Consider the following 22,030-nt stretch of genomic DNA (forward strand, 5'->3'; position numbering starts at 1 on the left):
GGTGGGGGGTCCCGCTTGGGTGCCTGGCCAGCCTGGATGACGGGCTGATGGCTGTTTGCAGCTGGTCACACCCCCTTCAGGGTGGGGGCCCCACTGGGGTACCTGGCCAGCCTGGGTGAGGGCCTGAGGGCCGTTTTCAGGCTGGCGGGGTACTGAAGCTCCCAGCCTCTTTTTTTTTTCTTTTTTTTTTTATTCTGGGATTTATTTACCTTCTATGGCTGTCACTGGAGCTGAGAGCCGGCTTTAGCTCTGAGGCTCGGCTCCAGCTCTGAGCTCGCTGGCAGCTGAAAGCAGGTTTCTGGGTTTGTTTAGCTTTTGTAATTGCAACATTGTTGCATCCGGAGCTCAGAGCTGGGCCGCGGCAGGCGGGGAACCTTGGCTTCCTCTGTCACTGGAGCAAGCAAGCCTCATGTTCCCTTCAGCTGCGTGGCTGCGGGCTGCCATCTTTGTTGGCAGTTAATTTGCATATCTCGCTGATTAGCCAATGGGAAGGGTAGCAAAGTTATGGTTAATTACCATGTTTCTCTATTATTAGATAGGATGGTAATTGACTATTCCATTTTTTTATTAGGAAGTTAAGGAAAAATATGTGAGCTTCAATAACAGAAGAAACCATAGTGGAATCAGATAGATCCCATCTCACCTCTTAATTTATCTGTTATGACCTTGAGTAAGCAGTGAAATTCTCTGAGCTTCAGTTTTCTCACCAGTAAAATGGGAATATTATCCTCTGTTTGAGGATTATGTAAGAGAACGTATGTTAAATACAAATATGGCACATATTAAGTGCTCAATTAACCTCTCCTTTTCTCCTCCAAAAACTCATTAGCATAAACATACTGAAATACATAATTCATTTATATATCTATATTGTTTCTCTACAATCCATAAAGCTTTAGCAAACCTTCTGTTAACTATGAACAAGGCATTTCTTCAACAAAACCAAGGAATTGTGGGAAGTCAATTAAATCTGGTACTTCTTTCAATCTGGAATTGCTTAAAAGATATGTGAAAACTAGTCATTTGGAGCCACATCCTCAGAATTAGCAATCTTGCCAGGGGTACCAGTGTCACTTTCCCTTCTGAACAAGGCTTTTAGTTTTAGATTTTTTTTCTCTTGCCCAATCACCAATACAAATGAACTGAAAATGAGATTGATTCAGTCATATTGCTGAATTTATTTTGATTCTTAAATTTTTATTCTTGGGCTTGCTCTGCAACATTAATAGTTGGTATCTGTGGGCAAGGACCAAGTAAGAAGAAGAAAGAGAACACAGAAGGAAGACACAAACAGCTGAATGACAGCAAAGTAGTCTGCAAAAGGCACTAGCCCAGGAAATCAAGTATCCCAAGTTAATCTTGAACAAATTGCTTCACTCCTCTGAACCTCTGTTTGATAATCAATAAAATAATATTCCAGGAGTTCCCATCAAACTCCAAAATTCTAGACTAGCTATGGGGTATCTTTTGCTTTTATTAAATTAACAAAACTGAGAGGAGAGTGCAGTGTGGGGAGTAGGAGAGGAATGCATAAACTTTCCTAAAGTTCACAGCTTGGGTGGACAGGACAGGGTGGAGAACCATTTACAAATTAATATAACTCTTTAGATGAGTAATTTGATAAAATACATCCAGAATATGAGACTTACATAGTGGCTCAAAGTTGCAGTCTCTAGTTTCAGATTGACAGGGTTTCAATGCCTATCTAATTAGGTTAATGATAAAATAAAAATAATGTAACTCTCTGTGTGGTTATTGTAAAGATTACATTAAATTCAGATAAAGATGTGCTTCACCCTGCTCCACTCATAACCTGGCACATGGGAAGAACTGAAGACATATAAACTATTATTTTAATACTAGGGGCCCAGTGCACGAATTTGTGCACCCTCAGAGAAACTGTGGGCCGCGAGGCTGCGGTAGGCACAGGGGCGGGAATCGGTCCATCCTCCGTGCCTCTGTCCATCCTCTCCCGCTGTGGCCCCCAGTCCCCTGTCTGCCAGCAGCCCCACTCCCACTCCCACACACTGATGATGCTGGCCCGCTTGCACCCACTAACGGCACAGAGCGACTGGGGCTGGCGCCAGCAGCGGGTGCGAACAGGGCCGGTACCATCAGTGGGTGCGAGCAGCAGCTGCTGCCCAATTGCCCCTCAGGAGCAGGGGTAGGTGGAGAAGCCCTCAGGGGCGATCAGGGCCAGCCAGCAACCACCACTCGCACCCGCTGATGGTGCTGAGCAATTGGGACCAGCACTGGGCACCCGCAGCGGGTGTGAGCAGCAGCTCCAGCACCGACTGCTGGTGCAAGCAGGGCCGGTGCTGGCAGTGGGTACGAGTGCCGGGCAGGACCGTGGCATGTGGGAGCAAAGCATTTTCAGTAACCACCAGAGGCTCACCCCAATGACAACAACCAGGGCCCCGCCTTGGTCTGGCCTCCCAGTTCACCTGCTCCACCATCCCACTATGGCTGACGATCGCCATGTTCTGCGCATGCCCACTGGTGGTCAGTGCACATCATAGCGACTGGTTGTTCGGTTGTTCCGGTTGTTCCACCATTTGGTCTACTTGCATATTAGCCTTTTATTATATAGGATAGCTTTGACCCAATAACCTCACTTCTGAGAATTCATCCTTAAGAAATAATTGTGAAAAAGAAGCAAGGTGTTTGAGGAAATAATTTGTAGATACACTGAGTATAATAAAAAAAAAATCTAAATGTTCAACAATGAAAAGTGGTAAAAACAAACAAGCTAAAACCTAATCAATAATTGAGAAGCTATTACCATTATTATAAGGGGTAGATGGTATTTGATATTATGGGAAAATATGTATGACATAATGCTAAGTGAAGAAGCATGACCCAAATTGCTTGTGTACTATGATTTCAACTATACAAAAATGTGCATACATTTATATAAGGGTTAGAAAAGAACAGGGGAAAAATGAAATTAGTTGATCTATTTGGATAAATTGAGTTACTCTGTTTTTTTCTTTTTAAATACTTTTTTAATATTAATATGGTACTGTTATGTAATGCTATTAAAAATTAATTCAGTAGATGAAAACAAACAAATGAAACAAAACAGACAAAACCTTCCAGGTAAAAAATATTTTAAGCAGTGACAGTTCTGGCTCACTTGTGTTGTAAAAGGGCACCAAGCCCAGCCATCTTGATAGCTAGAACATCTTTATGGTGTGTGCATAGTGAGACGATATACTTTTGACATAGCTATTTTACTGATAGGATTACATTTTAAACTTCTTTGGTCAGTCCATCAAAATATTTACTCTAAATATCAATTGAACTCAGAAAGAAACAAATAAAAGAGAACCATATCCAAATCAGCCCCAATAACCAATGGAAACTATTTTAAACAACAGGTCATAAAAATGTCAAAATATCCCCATAAGCAAGGAAAAGAATAAATGGAATAAATAATTCAAACCATAAAAACCACTGCATTTGAAACCCATAAATATAGAACATTTATTTCTAACTGATTCATGGAATGTAAGTAATAAATTTAATAATTGTTACATTCTTAAATTGAGAGTGTGAGAGAATTATTTATACTTCTAGCATTTTGTCACAAATCTTTCAGACATAATACTAGGGATTGGGAACATAAAATAAAGATGAGTATAAAGTTGAAAAACATTCTTCTCAAAATTAAGTAAGAGGAATAGAAAAAAAAGAAAAACTTAAGTAAAATAAATGTTATCAGAAAACAAGAGGCACACTGGGATTAGGTGCACTATATCTCTGTTGTTTTATTCAAATCCTTTACTGTCAAAGGTCATCCCCTAAAATGACAACCAAGATCCCATCATAATCCCAAAGATCCTAACTGAACTTTGGAATAAATTTGGAATAAAATTATTCAATATGTTCTGACACCACCAAATCCATCGTCTGCTTAATTCAGCAAATATTTACTAAGTGCTTATCATGATCAAGGCATGAGAGTAAATATGGGAAATCTATCAGAAATAAACAAATATGAACCTTTCTCTTACTCTCTCAAATTTATGAACTCTCAGATGTTTCCTGAGCAAAAGAACACTCTACTATCTTTTGCAGAACAATATAGGAACAAACAAGATATTTACAACTGAGTTAAGTTCCAGTCCCAACTTCCAAAAACCACAAACTAATTCATCAACCAGTTAACTGACAATGAAAATAAATTGCCTTATGACAAGTCTCTTGTTCCCACTGAATGATTTTAATTATTCCTAAAGCCAAGAACTGTGGCTAACTTCTGTGACAGAAGTGAGAAGTACATTGTTGAAAAGACATTAACACTTTTATTTTGTTGTTAAACCTTTGTAGAGCTGTCCTCTTTCCTGGAGCAGGGAGGAAGTGAGTAGGTAACTTGAGTACTACCAAATGCCCTATACTGGTCTATGTGCCTTATGCACATTATCCTATTTAATTCCTGCAAATAATATTATGAAGTAGGTATCACTATCACCCTCATTTTTATTTTTATTTTTATAGTTTATCGACTTTTTACAGAGAGGAAGGGAGAGGGATAGAGAGTTAGAAACATCAATGAGAGAGAAGCATCGATAAACTGCCTCCTGCACACTCCCTACTGGGGATATGCCTGCAACCAGGGTACATGCCCTTGACTGGAACTGAACCTGGGACCCTTCAATCCACAGGCTAACGCTCTATCCACTGAGCCAAACCGATTAGGGCTCATCCTCATTTTTAGAATCAGGCTTTAAAAAATTAAGTAACTGTCACACAGTCACAACGCTGAACATGAAAGGGTAGGCATTCCATGCAAACATCTGTACTTATAAAGTCAAATTATAAGAAAGTCATGAACTAGAATACCAAATATTAAAAGAATATACCTGGATCACATTTCTAATCATACAGCAAATTAGATAACCTGAACATAACTTCACTTGCATAAAAATTAAATTCTGAATAAAATATAAGAATATCTCGTAAAATTACTGAGCTGGCAAGAAAGTAAAAGAAATCAAAGGTATGAAGTCAAATAAGACCTGGTGCCTGCCCTAAAAAACTTTACAGTCTAGTAAGGGAGGCAGATATGTAAATACATAATTAAAACTAGAGGCCCAATGCACGAAATTTGTGCAAGAGTAGGCCTTCTTTCCCCCGGCTGCCGGCACCAGCTTCCTTCTGGCACCTGTGACCCAGGCTTCCCTCTGGCACCCGGGACCCGGGCTTCCCTCGAAGCCCTGGCTTCATCTGGAAGGTTGTCCAGCCTAATTAGCATATTATGCTTTTTATTATTATAAGTATAAATGAACATGTACCATAATTAAAGTATGTAAAAGTGCTAAGAGAGCACAGACTTTGCCATTAGACTTAGAGTCAGAAAAAATGGATTAAAAGCTTTGTGATCTTAAATAAGTTATTTAATTACCTTGAGTCCCAGTTTTTCAACCATAAAATAAAGTAAATGCCGCCCATGGGTTATTGTAATAATTAAATGTAAGCATGATATGAAACTATTTTGTAAACTATATGCTATAGTACACTGTGACATATTAATATTTTTTACAAACAATTGTTGCTTTATCGACTTTTTTTGTAAATTAGTGAGAATCAAATTAGTAATGTGCTCTAAGATCTGAGAAAAATAATAAATACAATATTTTTTCTTATAACTGAGAGTTATGTTCATTAGATTCCACATATAAATGAGATCGTGTGATACTTGCTACACATTTAAAACACAGTCTGGATTGGTACAGAAAGTTGGGGAGGTTTGAGCACAATCATTTAAGCTTTTTCTCCACACCCAGTATTGTCAGTTCTCCTACCAGTTACACTCATTCACCCTCGTTGGGGTCTCTGTATCCTTACTATGGAGTGCTGTAATAGCCTTCTAACAGGCCTCCTTGCCTCTGGTGTTTTTTCTTTCTCCTACTTCACCTAGGTCAGTCTGTGACCTGCTTTTTCATTGTCCTGAGAGCTAAGAACAGTTTTTACATTTTTAAAGAGTTTGGGGAGAGGGGAGGAGAAGGAGAAGACATGATAGATCCCAGCCAAATATATTCACTTTTTTTTTTTTTTACAGAAAAAAAGTTTGCTGACACTTGATCTAGATCAGTGGTTCTCAACCTTGGCTGCACATTAGAATCTTCTTTTTTATGGGGTGGGGCCACAACATTAGTAACAAAGAAACAGAATTTCCGGAGGATGAGGCCCAGAAATCAGGATTTTAAAAAGATTCCCAGGTGATTCCAATGTGCAGCCAAGGTTGAGAACCACTAATCTAGATTATCTCTGGCAGATCAATCTATGGAAAAGACAATAGAGGTATCCTATATAAAACAAGGGTAATATGCAAATTGACCCTAACGGCGGAACGACCAGTTGCTATGACATACACTGACCACCAGGGGGCAGACGCTCAACGCACGATCTGCCTCCTGGTGGTCAGTGCTCTTCCACAGGGGGAGCTCCACTCAGCCAGAAGCTGGCTCATAGCTCGCCAGTGCAGCAGTGGTGGCAAGAGCCTCTCCCACCTCCGCAGCAGTGCTAAGGATGTCAGACTAAAGGCTTAGTCGGATATCACCCAAGGACTCCCAGGCTGCCAAAGGGATGTCTGACTGCCAGCCTAAGCCTGATCTCCCAGGAAGTGGGTCTAAGTTGGCAGGTGGATATCCCCTGAGGGGTCCCAGACTGTGAGAGGGCGCAGACCAGGCTGAAGGACCCCCTCGAGTGCATGAATTTTCATGCACCAGGCCTCTAGTATGACATAATGGAATGAATACTAGCCCTGGACTATGAAGCCTTGGCTTTTAGTCCCAGACTAACCTTCCTCTATCTCTTTCTGCATTTACAATGGGAAGTGAAATGATAATGATCTTTAAGTTCATCCTGTTTTTACGCTCTAACATTGGTGTGTGTTTTTTAATTTTAAAAATTATATGAATAATTCATAAGTATGAGAAATGTTTAAAGTAATATACAGTTGACCCTTGAACAATGCCAGGATTAGGACACCAATCCCCATGGAGTAAAAAATTCACATATAACTTTTGACTCCCCCAAAACTTAACTATTAATAGCCTACTACTGACTAGAAATCTTACCAATAACATAGTCAATTAACATTATTTTGTATGTTATATGTATTATAATCTTTATTCTTAAAATAAAGTAAGTTAGAGAAAAGAAAATGAGGAAACAATAAAAATAATGAGAAAAATACATTTACAGTATTTATTGGAAAAATCAACGTATAAGTGGGCCCATGCAGTTCAAATTGATTTGCTCAAAAGTCAACTGTAGAATATATATGTATATACATGTTTCTGTGTATGTGTGTATGTATCTTTGAAAGTGTCTAGATGAAAGTTTTTAAGCCTTTTTCATACACAAATATGCATACACATATAAACATATAAATATATGTTTACAATTTTTTCCAACTCACAATACGTTGTAAATATCCTAATTTGTCAGTGCATAAAATATTTTTTTTGTTTTGTTTTGTTTTTTAATGGAAGCACAGTGGTCTCTTAACCCTCCAGGCGTGTGTTATGGCAAATGGAAAATTTGCACTTGTGCCTCGAAATGAAAAACTTTGGGAAGCACTGAGCTGAGCTATTCCCCAGCCTTCATAAAAAGATGTTGTTAAGCTTTTCCATATAGATGAGTTATTCTTCTTTTTGAATGACTTCTCTTCCTCAAATAGCACAGGGGTTGGTCTATAACAGTGGTTCTCAACCTTCCTATGCCATGACCCTTTAATACAGTTCTTCATGTTGTGGTGACCCCCAACCATAAAATATTTTCGTTGCTACTTCATAACTGTGATTTTGCTACTGTTATCGATATGCAGGATGTATTTTCTTTGTTACAAATTGAACATAATTAAAGCATTAATCACAAAACAATATGTAATTATATATTGTGAAATATTTATTTCTAATTACAAATAAATGAAATTTTGACTTGAAGCATGGTGTAACATGGGTAACAGTCTTAATATAACAACAGTAAACTACATTGCTACATTTTGTGACAGTATGCGTAAAAAGCCAACGTCAGTGCGAAGGTTGAGATTGCTTCTTCCTCATCAGATCAGAAATTCTCGGGGCAGTCTTTGCAAGAGCACAACGAAGGTCATCTTCCACAACAAGTCTACTTCTGTATTTAGACTTGCTAATCAACAAGCTGGAAAACCCTGTTTCACAAAGATATGTTGTTGGAAATGGAAGAAGAAGGCACAACACAGTCTCAGACAGAACAGGATATGACTGCAAACACTTGATCCAGAATTTTGTAACTGGCATTGTAGAGAAATCAGTTCTTGCTGCATCGTTGTTAATAAGTTCAATGAACTCCTCTTGTGCTGTCTCAGGAACATCTTCAACTTTGACTGTGAATGGGCTTTTGGTAAGTTCAAATGGAATGTGAGGTAGATTTGGAAAGTATGATGAAATTTCGTCTGCAAGCATGTGCAAGTGTTCTTTCACAGAAATTATCATCATAATCCTTTTGTCTGGTTCAATGTCATGTTCCTCAAAGAAAGCAGATAAGGTAGGCAACATGAAAATTTTATTTTCATCCAATTTATTTTTGCCAAAGCTGAAGTTTCATTTGGAATGATCGGGTCTTTTCAGACAAATCGAGGTATGTTGCATTTTGGTCCTTGCAGTGATAGATTTAACTCATTCAAGATGGCAAAGATGGCAACCAAGTAAGCTATTTTCTGCAGTTCACTTTTATCGCTGAAAAGTGCTTTGAACTGCGGTCTTGCTTTCTGATTAAAAAACGTTTTGAGTTCATCACGAAGCTCAAAAACACATTTTAAAATTTTTCCTCTCGACAACCATCTCACTTCAGTGTGAAATAGCAGAGCATTGTTTGGCGCATCCAACTCGTTGCACAGTTGCAAAAACAGTTGACTGTTTAAAGTGCTCACCTTTACAAAATTGACACAACTTATGACGCTTTTCATTACTTCTTGTAACTCTTGTGGCAGCATCTTCGTTGCTAATATTTTCTGATGAATCATACAGTGAGTTCCGATGACTTTTGGTGACTCATTCAGTACCAAATGCTGAAATCCAGATTGACATCCTAGCATAGCTGGAGCACCATCTGTGCAAACGCCACAAACCTTTTCCCAAGAGATCTTATGCTCTTTCAGAAATGAACCAACTGTGTCAAATACATCACGTGCAGTAGTTGCTGTTTCAAGAGGTTTGCAAAAAAGAAACTCATCTTAAAGTCGCCATCATTAATATACCTCACATAAACCAGTAACTGTGAACAGTTTGCAATGTCTGTAGATTCATCAAGCTGGATACTAAATATTGGAAGTGGAGCAGATTTAATTTCCTGGATTACCTGATCAAGAATATCAACAGGCATGTCATCTATTCTTCTGCGGACAGTGTCGTTAGATAAGGAAATTGCACTCAATTTCGTAACAAATTCGTCTCTGATCATAACTTGAACAATGTCTTTGGCCGCTGGCAACAGTAAATCCTCAGCAATGGTGTGAGGTTTCATAGCTCTGGCGATTCTGAGTGCCACCAAATATGAAGCTTCAACGGCTGCTACGTTTTGTTTGTGGTACTTGCCACCAGTGTCAAGTCTGGCTTTCTTGAGTCCATCAGCTTTGCTTCTAAAATAGTTGGTATCCTTGCCGGCAAAGCTCAGATGCTTGCTATCAAAATGGCGTTTTAGTTTGTTCAGCTCCATAGATTCGTCTGATAGAACTTCACAACAAATAACACATTGCGGTTTCACAATTCCTGCTGTAATTATTGAGGTAAAACCATACTGTAAAAAATCCTCACTATATTTTCTTTTCTTAACGTTCTTCTCTACACGATCCACTGTCATGGGATGGTTTGCTAATGAAAATAATATATAACAATAGCTTTCATAATACAAAAGATGATACATGGCAAAGTTCAGTCAACACAGTTCATTAAAGTTTCCTATAATTTACCATTCTCTGTGTTGTTTTTGTTTTTTGGGTTTTTTTTTATAAATCTGTTACTATCATAAGGGGGCAGTATTCACATCAACCATAGCTGAATATAAAAAGACCAATCAGCATCCAGATTAACTTCCCATGGTACAGATATATATTTTTTTGCAGTAGTTGATGATTTTACAGTACATGATTTTACATTTACCTAGTAATTATAATTCATGAAGTGTCGTTTTACCTCCAATACTGCTGCTTTCAACACAGTAGCTGCTTTTAACAGAGTAGCTGCTTTCAACACAGCAGCTGCTTTCTACACACTAGCTTCTCTCTATACATGTGTGACTGGTCCGCATAAGTACATTATGGTGCCAACCCTGTCACATACACTTGTATTTGTATAGGGTGTATGTGATGGGGTTGGCACAATGATGTCATCACGTCGGTTACTCCTATGTGGGCATATCTGCATGTGGGTGGACCCGCCTGGAAATGGATAGAGGAGCGTTGTCTCAGTTCCTAAGACCATCGAAAACATGTGTTTTTTGATGGTCTTAGGCGGCCCCTGTGAAAGGGGTTGAGAACTGCTGGTCTAGAAAGGTGAGTAGGAGTTCACAAACTAAGAAGAGTCAGGCAGAGTGTGTTCTAGGCAACTGAAATAGCAACAAAAATGTTAACGAGTAGGAAACATTCAGATAATGCCAACAAATCTGAACCATAAATAGCTGAAGCACAGGGAGCCAGGAGGTAGACAAATAGGAAATGGGTAAAAGAGTAGTCAGAGATGAGAGAGGGATCTAGCTAGGATCGAACTGAAACAAGCCTAGAGGTTTAGACTTCATTGTTTAGGCAATTGAGGGCAGTGATGTTTGCATACTTTAATATTAACATAGTTTTGTTGCAAAAAAAGGAAAGAAAGGAGTTAGAAATTAAATGGAGGTGAAGGCAGGAAAATTAGAAGGCTTTCACAAATAGAACAAGCAATGGATGAATTTGTTTTGGGACCAGATGGATATGGGTTTAAAAAGTTACACATTATTTAACCTTGTGAAATGACATAATCTACCCAAACCTCTGTTTCCTTTTCTTTCTTTTTTAAAATATATTTTATTGATTTTTTACCGAGAGGAAGAGAGAGGGAGAGGGATAGAGAGTTAGAAACATCAATGAGATAGAAACATCGATTCAGCTGCCTCTTGCACTCCCCCTACTGGGGATGTGCCCGCAACCCAGGTACATACCCTTGACCGGAATCAAACCTGGGACCCTTCAGTCCACAGGCTGACGCTCTATCCACTGAGTCAAACCTGCTAGGGCTGTTTCCTTTTCTGTAAAATACAGACAATAATACCTACCTTTGTAGAATCATTAATATGATATGTGTCTAAATATGATAATGTAGTATCCAGAACATATCTACACTAATAAAAGAGAAACATGCAAATTAACCATCACTCCACCACTTCGCTATACCCACCAGCCAATCAGAGTGACTATGCAAATTAATCCAACAAAGATGGTGGTTAATTTGCATACGCAGGCTCCGAGCAAAGACTGAAGATGACTGAAGATGGCATCAGCCACGGAGCTGGAGCAAGCAGGAGGCTTGGGTTGCTCCCGGCGATGGAGGAAGCCAAGCTTTCCGCTGGCCTTGGGCTCTGCTCAAGGAGGGGCTGGGAGCCTAGGCTCCACTCAAGGAGTGGCTGGGGGCCTGGGTCGCCGGGGGCAACCCAGGCTTCCAGCCAGCCCTGGGCTCTGCTTGAGGAGCTGGAAAAAAAAAAAAAGGAGGGGCTGGGAGCAGCCAGAGTGGAGAAGCCAAGCCTCACTGCTGCAGCCAGACCAAAGGCCTGGGTCCCGGGTGCCAGAGGAAAACCGGTGCCAGCAGCCAGGGGAAGGAAGGCCTATTGAGCAAATCTTTGTGCAACAGGCCACTAGTTAAATAATAAACGTTTATAACGAATACATTGATAATGCAGTGGCACTGAAGATAGAGATTACCATGAATAAGTCTTGGGGACTGAGTGGATATGGAATTTAAGGAAGATGCAAAAAGAGGGAAAAGTCCTATACTTAGCAACTGACTTTGTTCTCTGTAATAAACATCTCTAATATCAACCCAGTGAATTGTTAACATCTGCCTCAGCTAGACACCATGCTCTGTAGAACATAATTCTCTAGTAATGCCATTTGGTACGAGTTTAAGTTTCTCTTCTTTCTTATATCTCCCTTTTCTTTCTTATATGTTAGCTAAAGAAGCTCTATTCAAAGATTTCAGATATTCAAAAGAAATGTACTGAAGAATTATATTAAATAATTTATAGCCAAAGTAGAGTTATAATCTAACTAAGCAACAACATTGCAAAATGTTAAAAAAAGAACCCCATCTCTTTATACTGAAACCTTGAGTAGCCTAAAGAGGTCCTGTAATCAAATTGAGATGGTTCAAGTCACTGCCCCTAAAGCTTGCATATTGTACACACTGGAAGTTAATTAACAGTTTAAATTATTTATCTCCTTTAATGGTAGAACTGTTGAAATGAGCTGTAGGACAGAAATCATTTGTAATCTATCTTCATGCAATGAAGTATATTTTGTGTAAATCTCCATAACCTCTTATGGTATCTTTAGTTAGTGCAAAGCAGGGCCCAGAAATGCTTTGAAAAATAATTGGCGTCAGAGAAGTCTGAAATTTTATCAGAAAATACCATAAAAAAAGACTTTATTTGTGAGAAAAACTGGTCTAAAATTTTCCCAAATGAGCAGCCCAAATGCCACTGACAGAGCCTGGGGATATGAACCACTGAGTGCCTACCATAGCTTTCAAATGCCTGAATCAGAGCAGATAAAATGAAATTAAAGCTTTCATTGGGAGCCTGTAAGATGGATCTTCAAAAAATTTTAAACCAATCTCTTGAAAGGAAACAATTTAAGGAATTAAAAAGAAGGGGATGCTTCCTTAACAAAAGCGAGCAAAGTACCATGCTGAATGACTGGTGGAACCTCAAATGCACAAATAACTGAGGGGAATCAAGTAAGCAGTTAAATTTTTTTGTTTGTTTGTTTGTTTCTCATAAGATCAGTGAGAGAAGTGAAATTTTAGTAGATAAAAATGGAGTACTAAGCATTATGAGGCCTAGTGCTATTCAACAAAAATAAAAGGCAAAAGAAAACAAAACAGAAAGCACTATAATTTCTCAAACCCACACAATTTAGTGTCAGTTGAAGCCTTAATCTTCCGGGAAGAAACCATAAAATAAAAATTAAGATTGCACCAATATGTTGCCTAAAGACCAAATAGCAAACACTTCTTAATCCAGGCCAGCCACATTTAGTAATTTGCTGTAACATCAGATCTATGTCTGATCTTCTTACATAGAGAATGAATGTTTATTAGTTTATTAAAAAATCAACCTAATGGAAGCTGGGACATCTGAGCTGTGGCAGCACTAAGATACCTGCCCTCTACATTAAGGGCAAAGGGAGAAGAGCTTAGAAGATAGACATCCATCTCCCATCAAACTGAAGCTAATTTTATCACATTTCAGATGCTCTGCTACCTAAACATTTAAAGAAAAAGGGAAGAGCGCTATGTGATAGACCATACCCCAAGGCCAGGCCCCTATAGCAAAGATCAATTTAAGAAAAAAACAACAACAACACACATACACATTATAAAACTTTCCAATATTTAAAAAAAAAAACATTCAAAAGTGTATACACAATATAAGCTCAACAATACAGAAAATTTTATGCACTAAAAAAATTGGAAGGAAATATGATATCATTCATATTTTTATCTTTTGATAGTAAAATTATTTTTTCTCCTACATACTTCTATATACCTCACTAAGCTTTGAAACAATTTTTATATATTTCTTTCTATACCTTTAAATTTTTAATATTTTCTACAATGAGCAAGCATTAGTTTTACACCAAGAAAATAAATGTTAAAATATTTTTTAAAATGAGAAGCAGGGAAAGGTTTAATTGTAAGGGGATAATTCTAGAATCTTCTCTAGAATGTCATAGTTAGAACTAAAATCTGTGATCATGATTTAAAAACATAACCAACAGACTAACACTTCACATGCCCCAGTCTCTGGTCTTATGTTTGCTTTTCCTTCGTGCAAACTCCATAAAATGCTAACAATAATCTCATTCCATGAAGTGTGTACGAGAAGAAAAGAAAGAGAGTAACTTGCACTTGTGAGAGGAAGAGTGTTTGGAAAAGTTAACTACAAGGAATGTCTGAAACTTCCACAGAAATAGTCACAGGTAAAAATGCTTATAAGACTCCAAATGAGATACAACTGAGGCTGGCCTTACCAACAGGGAGGAAAGTATGAAAAGATTACAATGGACAAGAGCGAGCAGAGTACAAAAAGAATAGCAGGAAACATACAAACTTCGTATGGTGTTTTTTTCCACATAGGATTCACAACATTCCTCAGAAAATTCAATTTAGTTGCCCTGTTCTAGCTTACTAACCAGAACCAATTTAATTTTAAATCTACGCACAGAGCCAAGGGGGACAAAATATTTTGCAATTACTTTTAGCTCCCTCTTGGAAGGCAAAATAAGACTTAACCAGTTCTGTTCGGGCTGCAATAAACAGCCAGGTTTGTCAGAGACCTAAATGGTGTCCTTTGCTTAAAGATTAAAGAATAGAAAATTCTGTAACAATTACTTGCTTTGTTTAACAACTTAATGGGAGTGAATTTTGAGAATGTGACAAATTGCTTTTGATTTATCTACACAGGGCATGAAATACTGATGCAAGAGAGCAATTTGTTACATAGACAATATCTACCCCTTGCTATAAATCTGCCCACTGTCACACTCCATTTGACACCCAGTTAGGTGATTTTCGAAGAACTAGTTTATTACTGCATTTAATAAAGAGCAGAAAACTGATATATGCCTTTCTTGCTGCTTCGCAGCTACCAGGAACATGTTTCTCAGATATCAGTCTATGCAAACGCTTCTTGGTTTTATGCTCTATTGTGACAGATAGGTAAACAAGCTGATAAAATCAAGCGCTTTCAAAAAGGAAAAGTTACCATATTCATGTATGCCTTAACTTGTCATGAAAACTTCAAACAGTTTCTGGTTCTGCTTACCATCTGCACAGATTTATTCCAAATAACATAACCAAGTTTGTTTCTTGATTTCTTTCAACATAAATAGAACCATTAACTTTTGGAAGTGTTTATATTCTGGGAGATAATCAGATCATCTATTCTGATTAGCCTTAACACATAGACCTGGCCCCTGCCTTTACACAGGGCTCACCCCTGCTTCCCTCCTCAGTCAACCCTTTCCACATTAGCAGTGCTGTATATCTAGAGCATCTATCTTCACCAGGCCTCCTACTGGGAGGAAATGAGGCTGCTATAGGTCTGACTGGAGTTCCTCTTGGGCTATACTGTGGCCTGTCTTTATTAAAAGCAAAATATAGGTCTCACATGGGGAGTTAGCAACTATGTCAGATTGTACCAGGTTTTTTTATTCTTATTTTTTTGGTGGGGAATGTAGGGAAGGATGAGGCCTTTTTTTCCCTACTACAAAAGTTTGTCAAAAACGTTCAGTATGAAAATGTACATGACCAAATTTTCATATTATAAAACAGGTGTTGTGGTGAGACTTGTGGAAGCAGTTGATTTCTCTGGTAAACACAGCCATTCTTAATAGTCATTCCAAAGCTTCCAATATGATTACATTATTTCCTCCTATTATCACCATTCCAATATTGTTCTGTTGCCCACTAGTTGCCATCTCCACACATTCATCTATCACAAGATTCATAAAAGGATCAAATCCCTATATTAGTCCTTGGACATGTCTGCCACCATTTAATTTCAGTGATAATTTCTTATCCATAGTGTTTTTAACTCAAGGGGGTAAGCTTTGCTAATGATGTCTACTCAGAGAACTCAAAACATGCTTCCAAATGGAATTCCTCCCTCATGCTTGGAGAAATCCATTTATAAATGTATACAAATACAGATCCCAATTTATCATGGTCTGTTTAAATGCAGACACCCTCCCCACCACCCCAATTCACTTTTAGCTAGTTGAATTTGAGAAAGAACCATTAGCAATTTCAATAGAAATAATTCTTATAGGCAAATTAAGAACTAATCTATACAATTCTAACTATATACATTAGATATTCAATAAGTATGACGCTGATTCAGAACTTAATTCTGTATGCCATCTAATATGGAAATTGGTATCATCAGATTCCTGGATTGAGTGGAAAACAACTCAGGAATATAAAATACAGAAGCAATCTTCACGTGACTAGATGGGAATAATTCTGAAATCAATCCTGAAATAGAGCTATTTCAGAGCACTAATTCCTACCTTCAAATCCTAGCTCCACTAGTTAACATCTCTGAACATCCAATTCTTCATGTTTAAAATGAATAGAATAGTTTCTACTACCTCATAGAGCTGTTCTGAGATTATGTCACCTGAATGAGCACTTAATAATTGGCATCTAATCTTTACTTTCTTTCCTTGTGGACTGTTTTTACCTACCACTATAAGCTAAAAGATAAATGAATGAGTGAATGAATAAGTGAAATGATAAATGAAACAAAAATAAATAAATATGTAGCAATACTTGTAAAAGAGGAACTCTGGTAGGCATCTAGCAATAAAGTTTAATTTCTTTTCTGTTTCTCTTTCTAGTGACAATACCCAGTGGGAATTTTAATGCAAATCAGTCATACATCACTAGTGACATTGTTCTGAAGATATAACCCAATATAATTGTCCAGGTACAAGTTATATGAAAATGAAAATGATATGTCAAGGCCATGCTTGCCAGGTAACTCAAACCCTCAAATCTTGCCTATTGCATCATCATATTTATATAAATATATGTGATATACATAATAAGACAAGTAAGGCAACTGCTCTCAAATAATGAAAATCATTAAGATGTAAATAGCATCAACAAGTCCAGTTAATGAATACTGAAATTGAGTTTTCTTAATGTTCCTTAAATACATTTTCATTTCATTCATTTACATCCCATTTCACAAATATTTGTTCAAAGAGACTCTGTGATAGACATTGTGGGCAATACAAGGAATGTAACTCAATTTTGGTTCAGTTCACCATTATTTATTGAGCACCTCTGATGGGCCAACCACTGTGCTAGGGGCAAGGATTATAAATATAAATAAAACACAACCTGGCCCATTATGGAAAGGGTACAAATAATTATAATACAAAACATGGAGCTTCCAATTACAGATGAAGGGTCAGTTCTGAACAGAAATCCACAAAAGCTTCCAAGAGAATATGCTACCTAACCAGATATTTAGTAGCAGTATGTCAAGTGGATACAAAAGAGTACAGTTTAGACAAAGAACGGTGTATATACACAGGCAGGCAATAAGCAGAACTATGATTGGTTCCATAGCACTAAAAGAGCAAGCACATGGAGGAGAATTGAAGGAGAAAAGGTTAGCAAGGTGAGCAGGAGCTTGGGGTTTTCCCCCTCTAAATGCTAATAAGCCATTGAGGTTTTCTAAAAAGGTCACATTTGTGTTTTGTACTGTACAGAAGGTGAATCAAACATCGACAAGACAGAGGCAGAGAGAACAGATGGAAAGCTACTAAAAAATCCAAGGAAGTAGGGATGAGAGAACTGCCCTAATCTAATAGCACAGGGAATAGAGAGAAAGAACACATTTTAAATATATTCAAGAGACAAAATTATCATTTTAGATTATTTAATATTTATGGAAAAGTGAAAGTGAAAAGTAAGTACAAATGTGTTCTTCCTACGCACATAACATAAATTTGAAGCACTTAAAACAATTATTCGATACCAACATGGCAAAGCTATAGCAGATTCCAGAAAAAAATAAAAATAAACAGCCAAAGAGTTGGGTATGGGGTCTAGAAAGAAAGGGATCAAGGAGTCTTATTAGACAATGCGCTTTGATGCCAGGGGATTTATTTTTAGGAAAAAAAATAGTTTACTTCTTGGTTCACTTGACACTAGCAGTAAATTTTAGGAAAATACCCCAGTTTAGCAATGTTGTATGCAACTGCAGTAGACATGGATATGGTCCACTCAGCTCTCGTCCCTTCAAGAGAGCCTGCTGCTTGAAGCATAGCTAGCTGACAGCCTCCAGCTGTTGTACTTTAGATCTACTGCAGTGTTCACTCTGAGGTCATGCTCCGCACCCTGCCCTCCACCCTCTGACCCCCATGCTGCTCCCAGGCAATGACTAAGTACAGAAGGTGAAGAGAGCTAGGCCGTCCCCCCAGCACAAATTTCTTTAATGGGGGATGTTTTCCTAAAGTCTCCCATCAGCCTAGCCAAGACTTTCTCAGAATTGCTTTGTGGACTGAAGCTCTTCCTGCCCAATTTTCTTTCCTTCTGCACCTTTCACAACTGTCAGACCTGCATCACTCTCTGAAGGCTCTCCCTGCCTACTCTTGATTCTTTCCTCTTTACCCTTAATGGTTGTTTCTCCAAATAAAACTCGGAGATGTCTAATTCCTGTCTTGGTGTGTGCTTCTCAGAGGACCTAAACTGACACAGTAGTTTAAGTTAAATTTATGAAGAATAAGAATCACAAGGAAACCTGAGGTCCTCTGCTGAGAACCTCACACCTAAACCATCTCTGGGAGACAGAAATGTAGCTGGTCCTCAGGATTTTCAAGAGATTACACAAAGACCCAGTGTTTAACAGCCCTCACAGTCAGACATTTTATTCTTAATGACTTACCCACCTCCCTTGGGTCACATGTTTCATTCTAAGTTCCAGAACATCTTTTACTAACATTTCATATAATTGAATTAAATTAGATTAAACTCCCCATAAAAAACAGATAACTAAAAATAGTGAAAACTCTATGCATAAGAATTTTGTCTTGAATCAAGTGAATTCTCAACTTAAATAATCACAGTCTTCTCTTTGAGCCCCAAGGGCAGAAGCAATTCAGGCATACAACAGAGTTCTCTGGAGTATAACGTTCATCTGCTTCTCAGGAGAATTTGCCTTTCCTGCTGCAAGCAGCTTCATCCAGCTGCCGGGAGAATATTTGGATGACACTGCCTCAAAGTCAACACAGAAGAATTCTAGTCAAGGGAGGCAGTCTGGCATGATAGTTAAGTGGATAGACTCTGTACTCCTACACACTTGGGTCCACTAGGTGCTCAAACTGGGTAACCTTAGGCACAAATTTTTTTCCTCTCTGATCCTCAATTAACATCACTTGTAAGCTGATTATAACAATAGAGCCCACTCGTGTGCTTATTGTGAGAATTAAATGGGCCAAGGCAGATAGAGCATTTAGTACAGTTCCTGGTATATACTGAGTACTCAGTAACTGAAAAATGCTATTATTTATGTCATTTTCATCAATGTGAACATCTGCTCTGGGAGTGAACAGAGTTGCTCTCCACATTGGAGAAGCCAGTTACCATATAAAGTGATCTGGCCTCTTTTTTCACTAGAAAGCTGAGAAGCTATGTAAGTGGCCACACATTAAGGCTCAGCCTTCACTCACAGCAGTAAAGGGGAAGCTGGCCCCTCTCTGCATAAAGGGCAGACAGCTGGAAAGGGCCAAAAGAGGGATTACCAAAAGATTACAATGGTCAGGGGAAAGCTGAAATAACTATTTTAACAGACAATTTGTGCTCCAATTACCATCTAAATGTTCATGGTAAATAAAGATCCATAAAAACACATGTGTAAAACCCCAACTTTAGTGACTGGGGCTTTGCATGGTTCATTAGCACATGCTCTTTTGCCCAACTGTGACATCACTTATCAGCACAGCCTTGTCTTTTCAAAGTCTATTCTCTAGCAGTTGGATCCAGGAAATGTTCTAAATGTGAGGAAATGTTCTAAAATCAATGCAGTCACAGACCTCCTCCCAAGGGTGCAGGGGAATCTTATTAAGGGAATAATTTCCATGGTTCTGTCACCTATCCTATGCTCCTCTTTCAAGGTAAGGGTTAATACCTATAAATTAGTAGGTGACAATTTGGGGAGAAAGATTTGTGTGCTAGATACAAGTGATCAGCTATAAGGAAAGCCCTAAATCCAGGACCTCTATGGCAGCGGTTCTCAGCCTGTGGGTCGCGACCCCTTTGGGGGTCGAACAACCCTTTCACAGGGGTCGCCTAAGACTACTGGAAAACACATATATAATTACATATTGTTTTTGTGATTAATCACTATGCTTTAATTATGTTTAATTTGTAACAATGAAAATACATCCTGCATATCAGATATTTACATTACGATTCATAACAGTAGCAAAATTAGTTATGAAGTAGCAACGAAAATGATTTTATGGTTGGGGGCCCAGGTTAGGGTGCGCATGCAGGAGGCAACCAATCAATGTCTCTCTCTCACATCAATGTTTCTCTCTCTGTCTCTCCCCTTCACTTCCACTCTCTCTAGAAATCAATGGGGGGAAAAATCCTCAGATGAGGATTAACGAACAACAACAAAAAAGAATAAAATCTTACCATTTGAGATAGCATGGATGGACCTGGAGGGTATTATGCTCAGTGAAATAAGCTAGTCAGAGAAAGACAAACACTGTATGATTTCACTTACATGTAGAACCTAGAGAACAAAATAAATTAACAAAACTGAAACAGACTCATAGATATAGAGAGAGAACTGGTGATTGCCAGAAGGGAGGTTGGATTGGGGCACTGGGTAAAAGTGGTGAAGGCAATAAGAAACACAAATTGGTAGTTAAAAAATAGTCACATGAAATAAGTAAAGCATAGGAAATGTAGACAATAATGTAATGACTATGTACTGGAAATATCAAGGGGAACACTATGTAAAGTATATGATTTTCTAACAACTAAGCTGTACACCATAAACTAATCTACACTAATAAAAGAGGAAAACTAAGATTGGCAGTTAACTGCCAACAAGATGGCGGCTAATTTGCATATGTAGGCACAATGCAGGGAGGCGAAAGGGAAAGCAGGAAGAAGCCCCCTGCCACTGACAGTGATCAGAAACCCAGGGGGGAGCTAAAAGCTGGGGGGGGGGGCAGGGCAAAGGCGGCCCTGTGGCCGCCTTTGCCCTGCCCCCCCAGCCATGATCGGAGAATCAGGCGCCTTTGCCGCCCTGGCCAGTGATAGCAGGAAGTAGGGGTGGAGCCAGCGATGGGAGCTGGGCATGGTCGAAGCTGGCAGTCCCAGGAGCTAGGGGTCCCTTGCCTGGGCCTAAAGCGAAGCCCACGATCTCGGCGCCCCCCGCTGCCACTGCAGGTCCCTGCTGCCTGGGCTGGACGCCTAGGCCAGAGGCGTTAGGCCTGGGCAGGGGCGGAGCCTGCAACCGCAGGGAGCTGGGGGTCCCCTGCCCAGGCATGACACCTCTGCCGGAGGCCTCAGGCCTGTACAAGGGGCTGATCCGGTGATTGGTGATCGGAGGGTGATGGGGGTCAACTCCTCTGGCCGAGGCATCAGGCCTGGGTGGGGGGCGGAGCCGGGGATTGGGGGGATATGATGGTCCCCTTGCCCAGGCCTGAAGCCTGGGTCAGAGGCATCAGGCTTGGGCGGGGGGTGGAGCAAGTGATCAGAGGGAGATGGGAGTCCCCTGCCCAGGCATGATTCCTGGGCCAGAGGCCTCAGGCCTGGGCGGGGGCCAGAGCCAGTGATCGGGGGGAGATGGGAGTCCCCTGTCCAAGCCTGACACTTCTGGCGGAGGCGTCAGGCCTGGGCAAGGGGCCGATCAGGCGATCGGAGGGTGATGGGGGTCAACGCCTGAGGGCTCCCAGTATGTGAGAGGGGGTAGGCTGGGCTGAGGGACACTCTCCCCCCAACACACACCCAGTGCACGAATTTCGTGCACCGGGCCCCTAGTCCTATATAATAAAAGGCTAATGTGCAAATTGACCAAACAGCAGAATGACCGGTCGCTATGACGCACACTGACCACCAGGGGGCATATGCTCAACACAGGAGCTGCCCCCTGGTGGCCAGTACACTCCCACAGGGGGAGCGCCGCTTAGCCAGAAGTCAGGCTCACGGCTGGCGAGCACAGAGGCGGTGGCAGGAGCCTCTCCTGCCTCCAAGGCAGC

The 22,030-nt window shown here is 39.7% G+C and overlaps 1 protein-coding gene and 1 pseudogene across 2 annotated transcripts in view; both read right to left on the minus strand.

Moving 5' to 3' along the window:
• The window catches only part of HPSE2 (heparanase 2 (inactive)), a 529,690-nt gene that overhangs the window by 298,707 nt on the left and 208,953 nt on the right, over positions 1 to 22,030 (minus strand). The gene's annotated exons all lie outside the window — the stretch shown is intronic.
• On the minus strand, positions 15,635 to 15,849 carry LOC308528815 (small nuclear ribonucleoprotein G-like; annotated as a pseudogene). Its single transcript has one exon. The product of its transcript is annotated as a small nuclear ribonucleoprotein G-like (transcript).

The sequence above is a fragment of the Myotis nattereri genome, assembly GCF_964212035.1.
Source record: "Myotis nattereri genome assembly, chromosome: 13".
Lineage (NCBI taxonomy): Eukaryota > Metazoa > Chordata > Mammalia > Chiroptera > Vespertilionidae > Myotis > Myotis nattereri.